The following is a 17065-nucleotide window of genomic DNA, read 5'->3' as shown; positions in this document are numbered from 1 at the left end:
TCTCCAGCAGTCGGTCCCGGGTACGACAATCCTTCAACTGCCACTTCACTGGCAGGGCAACACCACAGTGTTCCTCCGGGAGGCGACTCACAGCTGCTGCAGCAAAGCACTTGGTATGGGGACGGCGGCCTTGGGTAGACTGACTCAACTTCCATCACAGCAGTCCCAGGTGGACTCTGTAAGCAGACACGTCATCAATAACAGGGACACTAAAACACCTCACTTACAATCTCAGACACAAACGCCCGACATATCCACTCCATAGATGGCGTTGTCGTCTGAGCACCACCTCACCAGAGGTCAGCAACGGCTGTGTTGTGTGCTGAACCGGACTGGAAACTGGCTCTTGTGGCCAGTACGCCTTGTCCTCACCAGGTGTCGTCGTCGAAACCCCCATTTGGTGGGGGTTTCAGGGGGCTGACCCACAGATGGCGTGGTCGTCACTGCTCCAGGCCCGGACGCTGGATTCGGGTTCGTAACAATGTACAACTATATTCTACCCACCTCAAGACTCTGCTCCAATATAGAAGCATCAAGAAATATGGACCAATAGGCTTTCTACAAATCACTTCCATTTAATACCCATTGTTTCGTGTTCTGTCTTGTGTTTAGGAATTTAATACCCTATTAATACCACCTCACCCCATCCACCTCACTCAAATGTAGATATAAACAAATCGAAGATGTGTAAGTTCTATTCAATCGTGTATGTGTAAGCTAAAGTCTTTGAAAATGTAATAAGTTTTACGAAACGCGCTCAAGTGTCGCGTCAGACTAGAAATAAAAATGAATTTTGGAGAATTGATTTTTGAATTACCACCAACAGTGAAAAGAAACGTACGAAAGATTGAGAAAATTCGTGTTTTAATTATTAATCTTACTTTTCCGGTCATATATATATATATATATATATATATATGTGTGTATATCACGAAAATAAACACGTGATTAAGAATGTGACAATGTCAGACCACGGAGGAAAAATGAAACAGGAAATTTCCTTAAGTACTTTCGTATATTAAATACATCTTCAGAAGGTCCAACCTTGGACCTTCTGAAGATGTATTTAATATACGAAAGTACTTAAGGAAATTTCCTGTTTCATTTTTCCTCCGTGGTCTGACATTGTCATATATATATATATATATATATATATATATATATATATATATATATATATATATATATATATATATATATATATATATATATATATATATATATATGTTGTATCTAGTAGCCAGAACGCACTTCTCAGCCTACTATGCAAGGCCCGATTTGCCTAATAAGGCAAGTTTTCATGAATTAATGTTTTTTCGACTACCTAACCTACCTAACCTAACCTAACCTAACTTTTTCGGCTACCTCACCTAACCTAACCTATAAAGATAGGTTAGGTTAGGTTAGGTAGGGTTGGTTAGGTTCGGTCATATATCTACGTTAATTTTAACTCCAATAAAAAAAAATTGAACTCATACATAATGAAATGGGTAGCTTTATCATTTCATAAGAAAAAAATTAGAGAAAATATATTAATTCAGGAAAACTTGGCTTATTAGACAAATCGGGCCTTGCATAGTAGGCTGAGAAGTGTGTTCTGGCTACTAGGTACGACATATATATATATGGACAGGACAATATGCAACAATATGCAGGACAATATGTGGGTGTGAGTTTTCAGTTGCATATTGTCCTGGGGACCATTCAGGCTTGTTCGCATTTGTGTTCCTCACGTGTGCCCCAAAGAATGAGGTGATTTGGTAAAATGCTATGCCCAAGATTACTATCCGAGTGCCGGCGGTGGGGTGGTTCAAATAGCCTCGGCTATCACCTCATTTTGTCCGGTCGTGATGCTCAAGTGGATTAAGGCGTCTTGTACATACCAGTTGCGTTGCTTCTGGGAGTATGGGTTCGAGTCACTTCTGGGGTGTGAGTTTTCAGTTATATATACATATATATATGTAGGCTGAGAAGTGCGTTCTAGGCCTTGCATAGTAGGCTGAGAAGTGCGTTCTGGCTACTAGGTACAACATATACATATATATATGTATATATATATATGTATATATATATATATATATATATATATATATATATATATATATATATATATATATATATATATATATATATATATATATATATATATATGTCGTACCTAATAGCCAGAACGCACTTCTCAGCCTACTATGCAAGGCCCGATTTGCCTAATAAGCCAAGTTTTCATGAATTAATTGTTTTTCGACTACCTAACCTACCTAACCTAACCTAACCTAACTTTTTCGGCTACCTAACCTAACCTAACCTATAAAGATAGGTTACGTTAGGTTAGGTAGGGTTGGTTAGGTTCGGTCATATATCTATGTTAATTTTAACTCCAATAAATAAAAATTGACCTCATACATAATGAAATGGGTAGCTTTATCATTTCATAATAAAAACATTATAGAAAATATATTAATTCAGGAAAACTTGGCTTATTAGGCAAATCGGGCCTTGCATAGTAAACTGAGAAGTGCGTTCTGGCTACTAGGTACGACATATATATATATATATATATATATATATATATATATATATATATATATATATATATATATATATATATATATATATATATATATATATATATATATATATATATATATTAGTATATTTTGGTAGCAGTCTTTCCTGTAGACATATATTATTAAATATGACCGAAAAAGTAAGATTAATAATTCTAACACGAATTTTTTCAATCTTTCGTACATTACGCTTCACTGTTGGAGGTAAATCAAAAATCAAATCTCCAAAATTCATTTTTATTTCTAGTCTGACGCAACACGGGCGCGTTTCGTAAAACTAATTACATTTTCAAAGACTTTAGTTCACAAATACACAACTGAATAGAACTTACGTATCTCCGATTTATATCTACATTTGAGTGATGTGGACGGGGTGAGGTGGCATTAACACAAGACAGAACAAAATGTGGTATTAATAGGGTATTAATTTCATCAACACAAGACAGAACAAGAGTATTAATAGGGTATTAATTTCATCAACACAAGACAGAACACGAAACAATGGATATTGAATAGAAGTGTTTGTAGAAAGCCTATTGGTCCATATTTCATGATGCTTCTGTATTGGAGCGGAGTCTTGAGGTGGGTAGAATATAGTTGTGCAATAATTGGCTGTTGATTGCTGGTGTTGACTTCTTGATGTGTAGTGCCTCGCAAACGTCAAGCCGCCTGCTATCGCTGTACCTATCGATGATTTCTGTGTTGTTTACTAGGATTTCTCTGGCGATGGTTTGGTTGTGGGAAGAGATTATATGTTCCTTAATGGAGCCCTGTTGCTAATGCATCGTTAAACGCCTAGAAAGAGATGTTGTTGTCTTGCCTATATACTGGGTTTTTTCGAGCTTACAGTCCCCAAGTGGGCATTTGAAGGCATAGACGACGTTAGTCTCTTTTAAAGCGTTCTGTTTTGTGTCTGGAGAGTTTCTCATGAGTAGGCTGGCCGTTTTCTGGTTTTATAGTAAATCGTCAGTTGTATCCTCTGATTTTTGTCTGTAGGGATAACGTTTCTATTAAAAATATCTTTCAGGACCCTTTCCTCCGTTTTATGAGCTGTGGAAAAGAAGTTCCTGTAAAATAGTCTAATAGGGGGTATAGGTGTTGTGTTAGTTGTCTCTTCAGAGGTTGCATCGCTTTTCACTTTCCTTCTTATGATGTTTTCGACGAAACCATTGGAGAAGCCGTTATTGACTAGGACCTGCCTTACCCTACAGAGTTCTTCGTCGACTTGCTTCCATTCTGAGCTGTGGCTGAGAGCACGGTCGACATATGCGTTAACAACACTCCTCTTGTACCTGTCTGGACAGTCGCTGTTGGCATTTAGGCACATTCCTATGTTTGTTTCCTTAGTGTAGACTGCAGTGTGGAAACCTCCGTCCTTTTCCATGACTGTTACATCTAGAAAGGGCAGCTTCCCATCCTTTTCCATCTCGTAAGTGAAACGCAGCACGGAACTCTGCTCAAATGCCTCCTTCAGCTCCTGCAGATGTCTGACATCAGGTACCTGTGTAAAAATGTCGTCAACATACCTGCAGTATAATGTTATAGTTATACTGAGGTATGTTGACGACATTTTTACACAGGTACCTGATGTCAGACATCTGCAGGAGCTGAAGGAGGCATTTGAGCAGAGTTCCGTGCTGCGTTTCACTTACGAGATGGAAAAGGATGGGAAGCTGCCCTTTCTAGATGTAACAGTCATGGAAAAGGACGGAGGTTTCCACACTGCAGTCTACACTAAGGAAACAAACATAGGAATGTGCCTAAATGCCAACAGCGACTGCCCAGACAGGTACAAGAGGAGTGTTGTTAACGCATATGTCGACCGTGCTCTCAGCCACAGCTCAGAATGGAAGCAAGTCGACGAAGAACTCTGTAGGGTAAGGCAGGTCCTAGTCAATAACGGCTTCTCCAATGGTTTCGTCGAAAACATCATAAGAAGGAAAGTGAAAAGCCATGCAACCTCTGAAGAGACAACTAACACAACACCTATACCCCCTATTAGACTATTTTACAGGAACTTCTTTTCCACAGCTCATAAAACGGAGGAAAGGGTCCTGAAAGATATTGTTAATAGAAACGTTATCCCTACAGACAAAAATCAGAGGATACAACTGACGATTTACTATAAAATCAGAAAAACGGCCAGCCTACTCATGAGAAACTCTCCAGACACAAAACAGAACGCTTTAAAAGAGACTAACGTCGTCTATGCCTTCAAATGCCCACTTGGGGACTGTAAGCTCCAAAAAACCCAGTATATAGGCAAGACAACAACATCTCTTTCTAGGCGTTTAACGATGCATAAGCAACAGGGCTCCATTAAGGAACATATAATCTCTTCCCACAACCAAACCATCGCCAGAGAAATCCTAGTAAACAACACAGAAATCATCGATAGATACAGCGATAGCAGGCGGCTTGACGTTTGCGAGGCACTACACATCAAGAAGTCAACACCAGCAATCAACAGCCAATTATTGCACAACTATATTCTACCCACCTCAAGACTCCGCTCCAATATAGAAGCATCAAGAAATATGGACCAATAGGCTTTCTACAAACACTTCTATTCAATATCCATTGTTTCGTGTTCTGTCTTGTGTTGATGAAATTAATACCCTATTAATACTCTTGTTCTGTCTTGTGTTGATGAAATTAATACCCTATTAATACCACATTTTGTTCTGTCTTGTGTTAATGCCACATCACCCCTTCCACCTCACTCAAATGTAGATATAAAATCGGAGATACGTAAGTTCTATTCAGTTGTGTATTTGTAAACTAAAGTCTTTGAAAATGTAATAAGTTTTACGAAACGCGCCCGTGTCGCGTCAGACTAGAAATAAAAATGAATTTTGGAGAATTGATTTTTGATTTACCTCCAACAGTGAAGCGTAATGTACGAAAGATTGAAAAAATTCGTGTTAGAATTATTAATCTTACTTTTTCGGTCATATTTAATAATATATATATATATATATATATATATGTGGTACCAAGTAGCCAGAACGCACTTCTCAGCCTACTATGCAAGGCCCAATTTGCCTAGTAAGCCAAGTTTTCATGAATTAATTATTTTTCGACTACCTAACCTAACCTAACCTAACTTTTTCGGCTACCTAACCTAACCTAACCTATAAAGATAGGTTAGGTTAGGTTAGGTAGGGTTGGTTAGGTTTGGTCATATATCTACGTTCAGTTTTACTGAAATAAAAAAAATTGCCCTCATACATAATCAAATGGGTAGCTTTATCATTTCATAAGAAAAAAATTAGAGAAAATATATTAATTCAAGAAAACTTGGCTTATTAGGCAAATCGGGCCTTGCATAGTAGGCTGACAAGTGCGTTCTGGCTACTAGGTACGACATATATATATATATATATATATATATATATATGTCGTACCTAGTAGCCAGAACGCACTTATCAGCCTACAATGCAAGGCCCGATTTGCCTAATAAGCCAAGTTTTCATGAATTAATATGTTTTCTCTAGTTTTTTTCTTACGAAATGATAAATCTACCCATTTCATTATGTATGAGGTCAATTTTTTTTCAATGGAGTTAAAATTAACGTAGATATATGACCGAACCTAACCAACCCTACCTAACCTAACCTAACCTATCTTCATAGGTTAGGTTCGGTTAGGTAGCAGAAAAAGTTAGGTTAGGTTAGGTTAGGTAGTCGAAAAAACATTAATTCATGAAAACTTGGCTTATTAGGCAAATCGGGCCTTGAATAGTAGGCTGATAAGTACGTTCTGGCTATTAGGTACGACATATATATATATATATATATATATATATATATATATATATATATATATATATATATATATATATATATATATATATATATATATATATATATATATATAGGGGTACCACCACTTGTTTAATTAAAGGGACCCACATCCTCGAAGAAGAAAATAAATAGTGTTCAGAGAATACCTTGTGGATTCTCACTGAATACTTTAATCTTTTCCTCTCCTACCACCCCTATTATTTTTGCTTTTTTTTTATTTGATTTTATTGCAATGCTACAGTTTACAGAAAACACACACTTATATAACAATATAACAATATACCAATCAGTGTTCGAAGACCTCGTCCAGTTCCTCGGGGGTCGGGTGCGTACCCAAGATACAGCACGCATTTCCCCTCTGAACAGCGACACTGAGGCGCTGGAACATAAAACTGGCCGCTCTTGGGTCTCTAGTCTTCCCAATGAGTTCCTCGCCCAGCTCCTTCAGGAACTTAAGTGCACATTTACCCCAGGCGCCCAGAGTCTCAGACCCTATTGGCACGAACCTGTAACAACGTTCTAGGTCCCTGTACTTGTTAGTTTTCTGGGTCTCCCTGAAGGTGGCCGCCCCGCCTCCCTCAGCTGCGCTGTAAGGTAGATAGGTATCAGCCAATGTGGATGCACACGTGTAGTCCCACACGACCTGTTTACCTTCCCTCCACGGCTGCAGGGTGACTCCATCTGGGCGTTTTTGGCTGTTGTCAGGCCTGCACAACTGAGGTTCCCTTTGTGCTGGGCACCCAGCTGAAGCCAAACTTCTCTTGATGATGTCATTGACTGCTTCATGTCTGGCAATCTTTCCCTGTGTCTTACGACAGATGAGACCATGGCTGCCGTATTGGTCTGCCCGTGCATGGCCGCAAATACACCGGTGCTCGGTGGAGATAGGGGTGGCAAGGCGCAGAGCAACACCAAAACTTAGGGTCCGATGGTCCAGGCGGGTGCCCAAGGCGGAATTAGGGACTGCCAACAGGAAGTCCCCGGCATGGGGAGCTTACACAGTTAGAAGATGCGCTTTGTCTTTCCTGGAAGCTGCCTCCAGCAATGATGTAGGCATCATATATATATATATATATATATATATATATATATATATATATATATATATATATATATATATATATATATATGTCGTACCTAATAGCCAGAACGCACTTCTGAGCCTACTATGCAAGGCCCGATTTGCCTAATAAGCCAAGTTTTCCTGAATTAATATTTTTTCTCTATTTTTTTTCTTATGAAATGATAAAGCTACCCATTTCATTATGTATGAGGTCAATTTTTTTTTATTGGAGTTAAAATTAACGTAGATATATGACCGAACCTAACCAACCCTACCTAACCTAACCTAACCTATCTTTATAGGTTAGGTTAGGTTAGGTAGCAGAAAAAGTTAGGTTAGGTTAGGTTAGGTAGGTTAGGTAGTCGAAAAACAATTAATTCATGAAAACTTGGCTTATTAGGCAAATCGGGCCTTGCATAGTAGGCTCAGAAGTGCGTTCTGGCTATTAGGTACGACATATATATATATATATATATATATATATATATATATATATATATATATATATATATATATATATATATGCGAACAAGCCTGAATGGTCCCCAGGACAATATGCAACTGAAAACTCACACCCCAGAAGTGACTCGAACCCATACTCCCAGATGCCACGCAACTGGTATGTACAAGACGCCTTAATCCACTTGACCATCACGACCGGACATAATGAGGTGATAGCCGAGGCTATTTGAACCACCCCACCGCCGGCACTCGGATAGTAATCTTGGGCATAGCATTTTACCAAATCACCTCATTCTTTGGGGCACACGTGAGGAACACAAATGCGAACAAGTAATACTTGTTCGCATTTGTGTTCCTCACGTGTGCCCCAAAGAATGAGGTGATTTGGTAAAATGCTATGCCCAAGATTACTATCCGAGTGCCGGCGGTGGGGTGGTTCAAATAGCCTCGGCTATCACCTCATTATGTCCGGTCGTGATGGTCAAGTGGATTAAGGCGTCTTGTACATACCAGCTGCGTGGCATCTGGGAGTATGGGTTCGAGTCACTTCTGGGGTGTGAGTTTTCAGTTATATATATATATATATATATATATATATATATATATATATATATATATATATATATATATATATATATATATATATATATATATATATATAAATATATATATATATATATATATATATATATATATATATATATATATATTATTAAATATGACCGAAAAAGTAAGATTAATAATTCTAACACGAATTTTCTCAATCTTTCGTACATTACGCTTCACTGTTGGAGGTAAATCAAAAATCACTTCTCCAAAATTCATTTTTATTTCTAGTCTGACGCGACACGGGCGCGTTTCGTAAAACTTATTACATTTTCAAAGACTTCACAAATACACAACTGATTAGAACTAGCGTTTCCCTGATTTTATATCTACATTTGAGTGAGGTGGGAAGGGTGATGTGGCATTACATTTGAGTGAGGTGGGAAGGATGATGTGGCATTAACACAAGACAGAACACTAGAGGATATTAATAGGGTATTAAAAGTATCAACACAAGACAGAACAGAAACAATGGGTATTGAATAGAAGTGTTTGTAGAAAGCCTATTGGTCCATATTTCTTGATGCTTCTATATTGGAGCGGAGTCTTGAGGTGGGTAGAATATAGTTGTGCAATAATTGGCTGTTGATTGCTGGTGTTGACTTCTTGATGTGTAGTGCCTCGCAAACGTCAAGCCGCCTGCTATCGCTGTATCTATCGATGATTTCTGTGTTGTTTACTAGGATTTCTCTGGCGATGGTTTGGTTATGGGAAGAGATTATATGTTCCTTAATGGAGCCCTGTTGTTTATGCATCGTTAAACGCCTAGAAAGAGATGTTGTTGTCTTGCCTATATACTGGGTTTTTTGGAGCTTACAGTCCCCAAGTGGGCATTTGAAGGCATAGACGACGTTAGTCTCTTTTAAAGCGTTCTGTTTTGTGTCTGGAGAGTTTCTCATGAGTAGGCTGGCCGTTTTCCTGGTTTTATAGTAAATCGTCAGTTGTATCCTCTGATTTTTGTCTGTAGGGATAACGTTTCTATTAACAATATCTTTCAGGACCCTTTCCTCTGTTTTATGGGCTGTGGAAAAGAAGTTCCTGTAAAATAGTCTAATAGGGGGTATAGGTGTTGTGTTAGTTGTCTCTTCGGAGGTTGCATGGCTTTTCACTTTCCTTCTTATGATGTCTTCGATGAAACCATTGGAGAAGCCGTTATTGACTAGGACCTGCCTTACCCTACAGAGTTCTTCGTCGACTTGCTTCCATTCCGAGCTGTGGCTGAGAGCACGGTCGACGTATGCGTTAACAACACTCCTCTTGTACCTGTCAGGGCAGTCGCTGTTGGCATTTAGGCACATTCCTATGTTTGTTTCCTTTGTGTAGACTGCAGTGTGGAAACCTCCGCCCTTTTCCATGACTGTTACATCTAGAAAAGGCAGCTTCCCATCCTTTTCCGTCTCGTAAGTGAAGCGCAGCACGGAACTCTGCTCAAATGCCTCCTTCAGCTCCTGCAGATGCCTGACATCAGGTACCTGTGTAAAAATGTCGTCAACATACCTGCAGTATATGGCCGGTTTCAAGTTCATGTCGACTAAGACTTTTTGCTCGATGGTACCCATGTAGAAGTTTGCAAACAGGACACCTAGGGGAGAACCCATGGCGACCCCATCTACTTGCTTATACATGTGCCCATCCGGGCTCAAGAAGGGTGCCTCTTTAGTACAAGCTTGGAGTAGTTTCCTCAGAATACTTTCTGGCATGTCAAGAGGAGTACAGGCTGGATCACGATACACTCTGTCGGCTATCATTCCGATTGTCTCGTCCACAGGTACGTTGGTAAACAGCGATTCTACGTCCAACGAGGCTCTTATCCCTGTGGCCCGTGCGCCCCGCAGTAAGTCCACAAATTCCTTTGGAGACTTCAGGCTGAAGGCGCAAGGAACATAAGGAGTCAGCAGGCCGTTGAGTCGCTTCGCCAGTCTGTACGTGGGTGTGGGTATCTGGCTAATGATTGGCCGAAGTGGGTTTCCAGGCTTGTGCGTCTTGACATTTCCATACGCATATCCAGGTTTATATTCCCCAATGATCTTTGGCAGGTGGAGTCCGGATTTCTTGGCGTTCACAGTTTCGATCAGTTTGTTGACCTTTGCTTTTAATTCGGCTGTAGTGTCCTTCGTTACCCTTTGGAACTTAGAACTAGAACAAGGAGATAGTTGTCAGGAGAGGTGACAAGTCGCCAATATATGTCATTCTTAAAAAAGACGAATATCTGGCGAAAATGAACATCATACTCTCTGACCAAACTAAGTTCCAAAGGGTAACGAAGGACACTACAGCCGAATTAAAAGCAAAGGTCAACAAACTGATCGAAACTGTGAACGCCAAGAAATCCGGACTCCACCTGCCAAAGATCATTGGGGAATATAAACCTGGATATGCGTATGGAAATGTCAAGACGCACAAGCCTGGAAACCCACTTCGGCCAATCATTAGCCAGATACCCACACCCACGTACAGACTGGCGAAGCGACTCAACGGCCTGCTGACTCCTTATGTTCCTTGCGCCTTCAGCCTGAAGTCTCCAAAGGAATTTGTGGACTTACTGCGGGGCGCACGGGCCACAGGGATAAGAGCCTCGTTGGACGTAGAATCGCTGTTTACCAACGTACCTGTGGACGAGACAATCGGAATGATAGCCGACAGAGTGTATCGTGATCCAGCCTGTACTCCTCTTGACATGCCAGAAAGTATTCTGAGGAAACTACTCCAAGCTTGTAGTAAAGAGGCACCCTTCTTGAGCCCGGATGGGCACATGTATAAGCAAGTAGATGGGGTCGCCATGGGTTCTCCCCTAGGTGTCCTGTTTGCAAACTTCTACATGGGTACCATCGAGCAAAAAGTCTTAGTCGACATGAACTTGAAACCGGCCATATACTGCAGGTATGTTGACGACATTTTTACACAGGTACCTGATGTCAGGCATCTGCAGGAGCTGAAGGAGGCATTTGAGCAGAGTTCCGTGCTGCGCTTCACTTACGAGACGGAAAAGGATGGGAAGCTGCCTTTTCTAGATGTAACAGTCATGGAAAAGGGCGGAGGTTTCCACACTGCAGTCTACACAAAGGAAACAAACATAGGAATGTGCCTAAATGCCAACAGCGACTGCCCTGACAGGTACAAGAGGAGTGTTGTTAACGCATACGTCGACCGTGCTCTCAGCCACAGCTCGGAATGGAAGCAAGTCGACGAAGAACTCTGTAGGGTAAGGCAGGTCCTAGTCAATAACGGCTTCTCCAATGGTTTCATCGAAGACATCATAAGAAGGAAAGTGAAAAGCCATGCAACCTCCGAAGAGACAACTAACACAACACCTATACCCCCTATTAGACTATTTTACAGGAACTTCTTTTCCACAGCCCATAAAACAGAGGAAAGGGTCCTGAAAGATATTGTTAATAGAAACGTTATCCCTACAGACAAAAATCAGAGGATACAACTGACGATTTACTATAAAACCAGGAAAACGGCCAGCCTACTCATGAGAAACTCTCCAGACACAAAACAGAACGCTTTAAAAGAGACTAACGTCGTCTATGCCTTCAAATGCCCACTTGGGGACTGTAAGCTCCAAAAAACCCAGTATATAGGCAAGACAACAACATCTCTTTCTAGGCGTTTAACGATGCATAAACAACAGGGCTCCATTAAGGAACATATAATCTCTTCCCATAACCAAACCATCGCCAGAGAAATCCTAGTAAACAACACAGAAATCATCGATAGATACAGCGATAGCAGGCGGCTTGACGTTTGCGAGGCACTACACATCAAGAAGTCAACACCAGCAATCAACAGCCAATTATTGCACAACTATATTCTACCCACCTCAAGACTCCGCTCCAATATAGAAGCATCAAGAAATATGGACCAATAGGCTTTCTACAAACACTTCTATTCAATACCCATTGTTTCTGTTCTGTCTTGTGTTGATACTTTTAATACCCTATTAATATCCTCTAGTGTTCTGTCTTGTGTTAATGCCACATCATCCTTCCCACCTCACTCAAATGTAATGCCACATCACCCTTCCCACCTCACTCAAATGTAGATATAAAATCAGGGAAACGCTAGTTCTAATCAGTTGTGTATTTGTGAAGTCTTTGAAAATGTAATAAGTTTTACGAAACGCGCCCGTGTCGCGTCAGACTAGAAATAAAAATGAATTTTGGAGAAGTGATTTTTGATTTACCTCCAACAGTGAAGCGTAATGTACGAAAGATTGAGAAAATTCGTGTTAGAATTATTAATCTTACTTTTTCGGTCATATTTAATAATATATGTCTACAGGAAAGACTGCTACCAAAATATACTAATATATATATATATATATATATATACATATATATATACATATATATATATTGTGACGATAATCTCTTTCAAGAGAGATTGAGCCTGCTCTTCCCTACACATTTACGTCATTCAAGTACAAGATACTATATTGAAGATACGTCCACCAGTATCGCCAAACGTTTTGCCCAGGAAGCAAAGCGTACCTTGCACCACCAGACACACCGGCTCCCGCCCGCCATCAAACCAGCAAACTACTCATTCTCCGCCTGCCTGTTCCTGATTGGCTGGTGTGTCGCCGCACCTGCACTCACACCACTACCTGAGTCGACGTCTGGGCCAGCAGCATGCCGTACTCCTCAGAATATCCCTGTGCTCCTTGAAGTTGACATCTCTCTATAGTAGACAAAGCTCTGGCTGTCATGTTCTAAGGGAGGTGGCAGCTTGAAGCCAGTATTCTCAGCACCTGATTTGACTTATATTACCTGCACTTTATTGTCTTAGAGTAAATTTTTACTGCCATTAATTATTCATGTTGTTTTGTTTGTTGACTTGTTTTGAATTTTACGTAAGCCAAGAGATTGTCTTTATTCATATCTTGTTTTCTAGAGTAATTAAAATTTCATTGTTTATACTTTGTGTTTGGTGTGTCTTCCCAATACCTTACCACAGACAAAAGGGCAAACGATCTTCTCTTTTTTTTGTTATGTGACGAGGCCCTGCCCCCAGCTATTGAAACAGCCGAACACCAACGCTTTACCGTCACATTTCATGGGGGCCTGTCCACGGAGCTTCACTCAGGTACTGGTACCAGATCGTAAATTTGTGGTAAGCGTACTTGGCTTTGGTAAAGTAGCTTTTCACTATTTTCAATATTCAATTTTATTTTCATATGGTGCTGTGTGTATTGTGCATTCCGAGAGTAGCATATGGTGAAGGTGATACAACTTTGGATTACGTGGTGACTGTAGGCCTCAGTCATTCTCTTAATTGGTCATCTCTCCCTCCGTGTTATTACTCGTGTTTACCATCTTCTGTCCCTAGGATATTTCTCATATTTTCGGCAGATCATCATATTGGTACCCTGGTACTGTGGTCTGTCCCCGGGTCAAGTGCACCTAATCTTCTGCAATCCGACGGTAGGAGGATAAAGAGGGCCATAGTTCCACTCGCACGAACTTTAGTTGCTGAATTGGGACCTCAGCAGCAGTTCTCGTCACCAGTTGACACCTCGCACCCCTACACGTCGGTCAGAGATGATGATATTTGCATTGGTAGGGAATAAGCCTTCTTTTTCAGAGCACAAAAGTTCGCTAATTCTGTAAGTATCATATTCATTTCAGTGGGAAAAACTTGCTTATGTCCTATAGAGACTCGGCAAGGTATGCCTACGTTCTTGGACTACCTAATTAACTTTTGAGGCAATTAACTGTTTCATTTGATTTAGAAACTCAGTTTCGCTTATTTAGTAGGATTTTCTTGCCCTTATCCTCTTACATTGAGTACCGGGTACAAGATTTCCTGCGACCTTGATTTATTAATCATTTACCATCTTGAAATTAACATTAATTGTTAACGATTCCACAGGATAGGTACCAGTTGCCACGTTGTCCTGTTTCTGACATTCACCATATCACAACAGTATATTCGTTGTGCATTTATTTGCTAATTTTACCTTGTTTCGTCTCCAAGCTTTCCGTGCAGATCCAGCAGGTGAAATAGGGACCTTAAGTCGTGCCAAGAAGACTGAATTACAAACTCTTGCACATGAGTATCAACTAGAAGTTCCCTACCAAGCCAACAAAAAATGAAATACATAACCTGTTACTGGATCATCTCTTAGAGGAAGGTAAGATTAACTCTGAAACTCACGAAACTTACTTTATTGCAGATAAAACTGAATTGGCAACGATGAAACTCAAACAAGAGCTTGCCAAGATCGAACGCGAACAACAAAAAGAAGCTCTACAACTGAGGAAAGAGGAAGCCGCCTTGAGGAAAGAAGAACAGGAACGTGAAATCGCCCACAAGGAACGTGAGATTGCAATACTCCGTGAGCGGGAACGAGTACAGCTTGAAACAAAACAACGCCAATTGGAGATGCAACGCGAGCATGACAAACAACAAGCAACTCTGGACATGGAATGTCGTCAACAAGAATTCGCGTTGGAAACTACACACCTCGCTCAACGCCAGCAAGCTACCGCCAGTCTTCCTGTCAGTTTCAATTTCTCACATGCAAGTAAGTTAATGCCACCATTCGTAGAGACAGAAGTTGATGTATTTTTCACCACCTTTGAGACCCTTGCTAATCAACTTAGTTGGCCTGCCGACCAATGGGCAACCCTTCTCAGAGTACATCTCACAGGTAGAGCTGCAGTTACACTCAGTACTTTGGCGTCTGAGAATGACTACCAGACTCTGAAACAAGCAATGTTGGACGCCTACCTTCTCTCCACCGAAAGCTATCGAAGAAAATTCCGTGACCACCTGAAGGCAAGTACCACTACCTTTCTCGAATTTGCTAATACCAAAAGGAGATATTTTATGAAATGGCTGGAAGCAGCACATGTCTCTACCTTTGCAGAACTCGTCAACCTCATGCTACTTGAAGAATTCTTGAGGCGTGTGCCGCCTCCTCTCCGTTTATATTTAGCAGATAAAGAAGAGACCGATTACCTAAAGTGTGCTAAGTCGGCTGACACTTACAGCCTCATCCACCGGCTGACACCAGAACCACCTTCCAGTAAGAAGTCTTGGTACAGTTACGAGAAAGTGAGTACCGATCAAGCTGGCTCGCAATTGTACTGTAAGTATTGTAGACTCTATGGACATACCATAGATAAATGTGGTAAGTCTCAATACAAAGGTAATACTGAATCAACTAAGCCCAAACAGACTCCTCCTAAGTCCGGTAAGCCTGTGATGAATGTTGGTGTTCATGTTAATGATCTTTCTCTTTTCAGTAAACACCTGAATACTGGAACTGTCTCTACCAACGGTTCAAATCCGGAAGGACGTTTCAAACTGAAGATCTTGAGGGACACAGCGGCTCTTCAATCAATTATTTTGAAATCAGCTGTGCCCAATATCGCCTACACCGGAGAAACTGTCTTCATCACTTACCTCACTGCTACCACTCCTTACCCTCTCAGCAGAGTCCACCTGGATTGTTCCTTCGTGAACGGAGAAGTCCAAGTCGCCATCAGGGAAAAGCCTTTTCCCATGCCTGGAGTGCAACTTCTCCTGGGCAACGACTTGGCAGAAGACCTGCAACCGACCAACCTGATCGTCATGGACAAACCCCAGGTGTGTACCTCTGTAATGGATAATCCCATCTTTGAGTATGTTCCAGCAAAGGTTCAAGAGAGTGATGAAGTTTCTCCTCCGGTTTTAGTGACCACCCGTGCACAAGCTGCACGACCACAGCCAGTTGACTCTACTGCTACCGCTGTCCCTCAAGACCCTCAGAAACTACCCCCGAATCTGACCAAGTTGGAGTTTCGTAAGTTACAGAGGGAAGATCTTACCTTGACACCATTATTTTTCCAGGCTGAGACTCAACCTGACAGTATTCCTGGGTTCTTCCTAGAGAACGAGTTGCTTTACCGCAGATATAGACCCAGTATAATAGACCCAGTATAAACCGGAATGAGGAGGACGATTGGGCCAACGTCGAACAACTAGTGATTCCTGCCAGCCTGCGGCCCACTATTCTACACCTGGCCCACGGAGCACTCTCACACTACGGATTTAACAAGACCTACCACGGAATCCGTCAAGACTACTACTGGCCAGGTATGGTAAATAGCGTCAAACAGTGTCATACATGTCAGATGGCAGGTAAACCGAACATCTCTATCCCCAGAGCACCACTGAGTCCCATACAGGTGCCTGCGGAACCTTTCCACGGGCTTATTATAAACTGTGTTGGTCCTTTTCCTCGGACCAGTTAAGGTAACGCCTATATCCTAACCATCCTGTGTCCTACCACCAGATTCCCCATAGCAGTTCCAGTAAAGAACATTACGGCTGCTACGGTTGTGAAACACTTATTGAAGATCTTCACCCAGTATGGATTTCCAAGGGAGGTTCAGAGCGACTGTGGCACCAACTTCACCAGTGATCTCTTCAAGAGGACACTGGAAGAGTTCAACATCAAACAGGTATTGTCCAGCCCCTATCATCCTGCTTCACAGGGTTCTCTTGAGCGTAGTCATCAGACTATTAAAGCACTCCTGAAGAAGTTTTGCAATGAAACCTCTAAGAAT

This window comes from Procambarus clarkii, chromosome 2 (genome assembly GCF_040958095.1).
Source record: "Procambarus clarkii isolate CNS0578487 chromosome 2, FALCON_Pclarkii_2.0, whole genome shotgun sequence".
NCBI lineage: Eukaryota > Metazoa > Arthropoda > Malacostraca > Decapoda > Cambaridae > Procambarus > Procambarus clarkii.
This window is presented reverse-complemented; position numbering follows the sequence as displayed.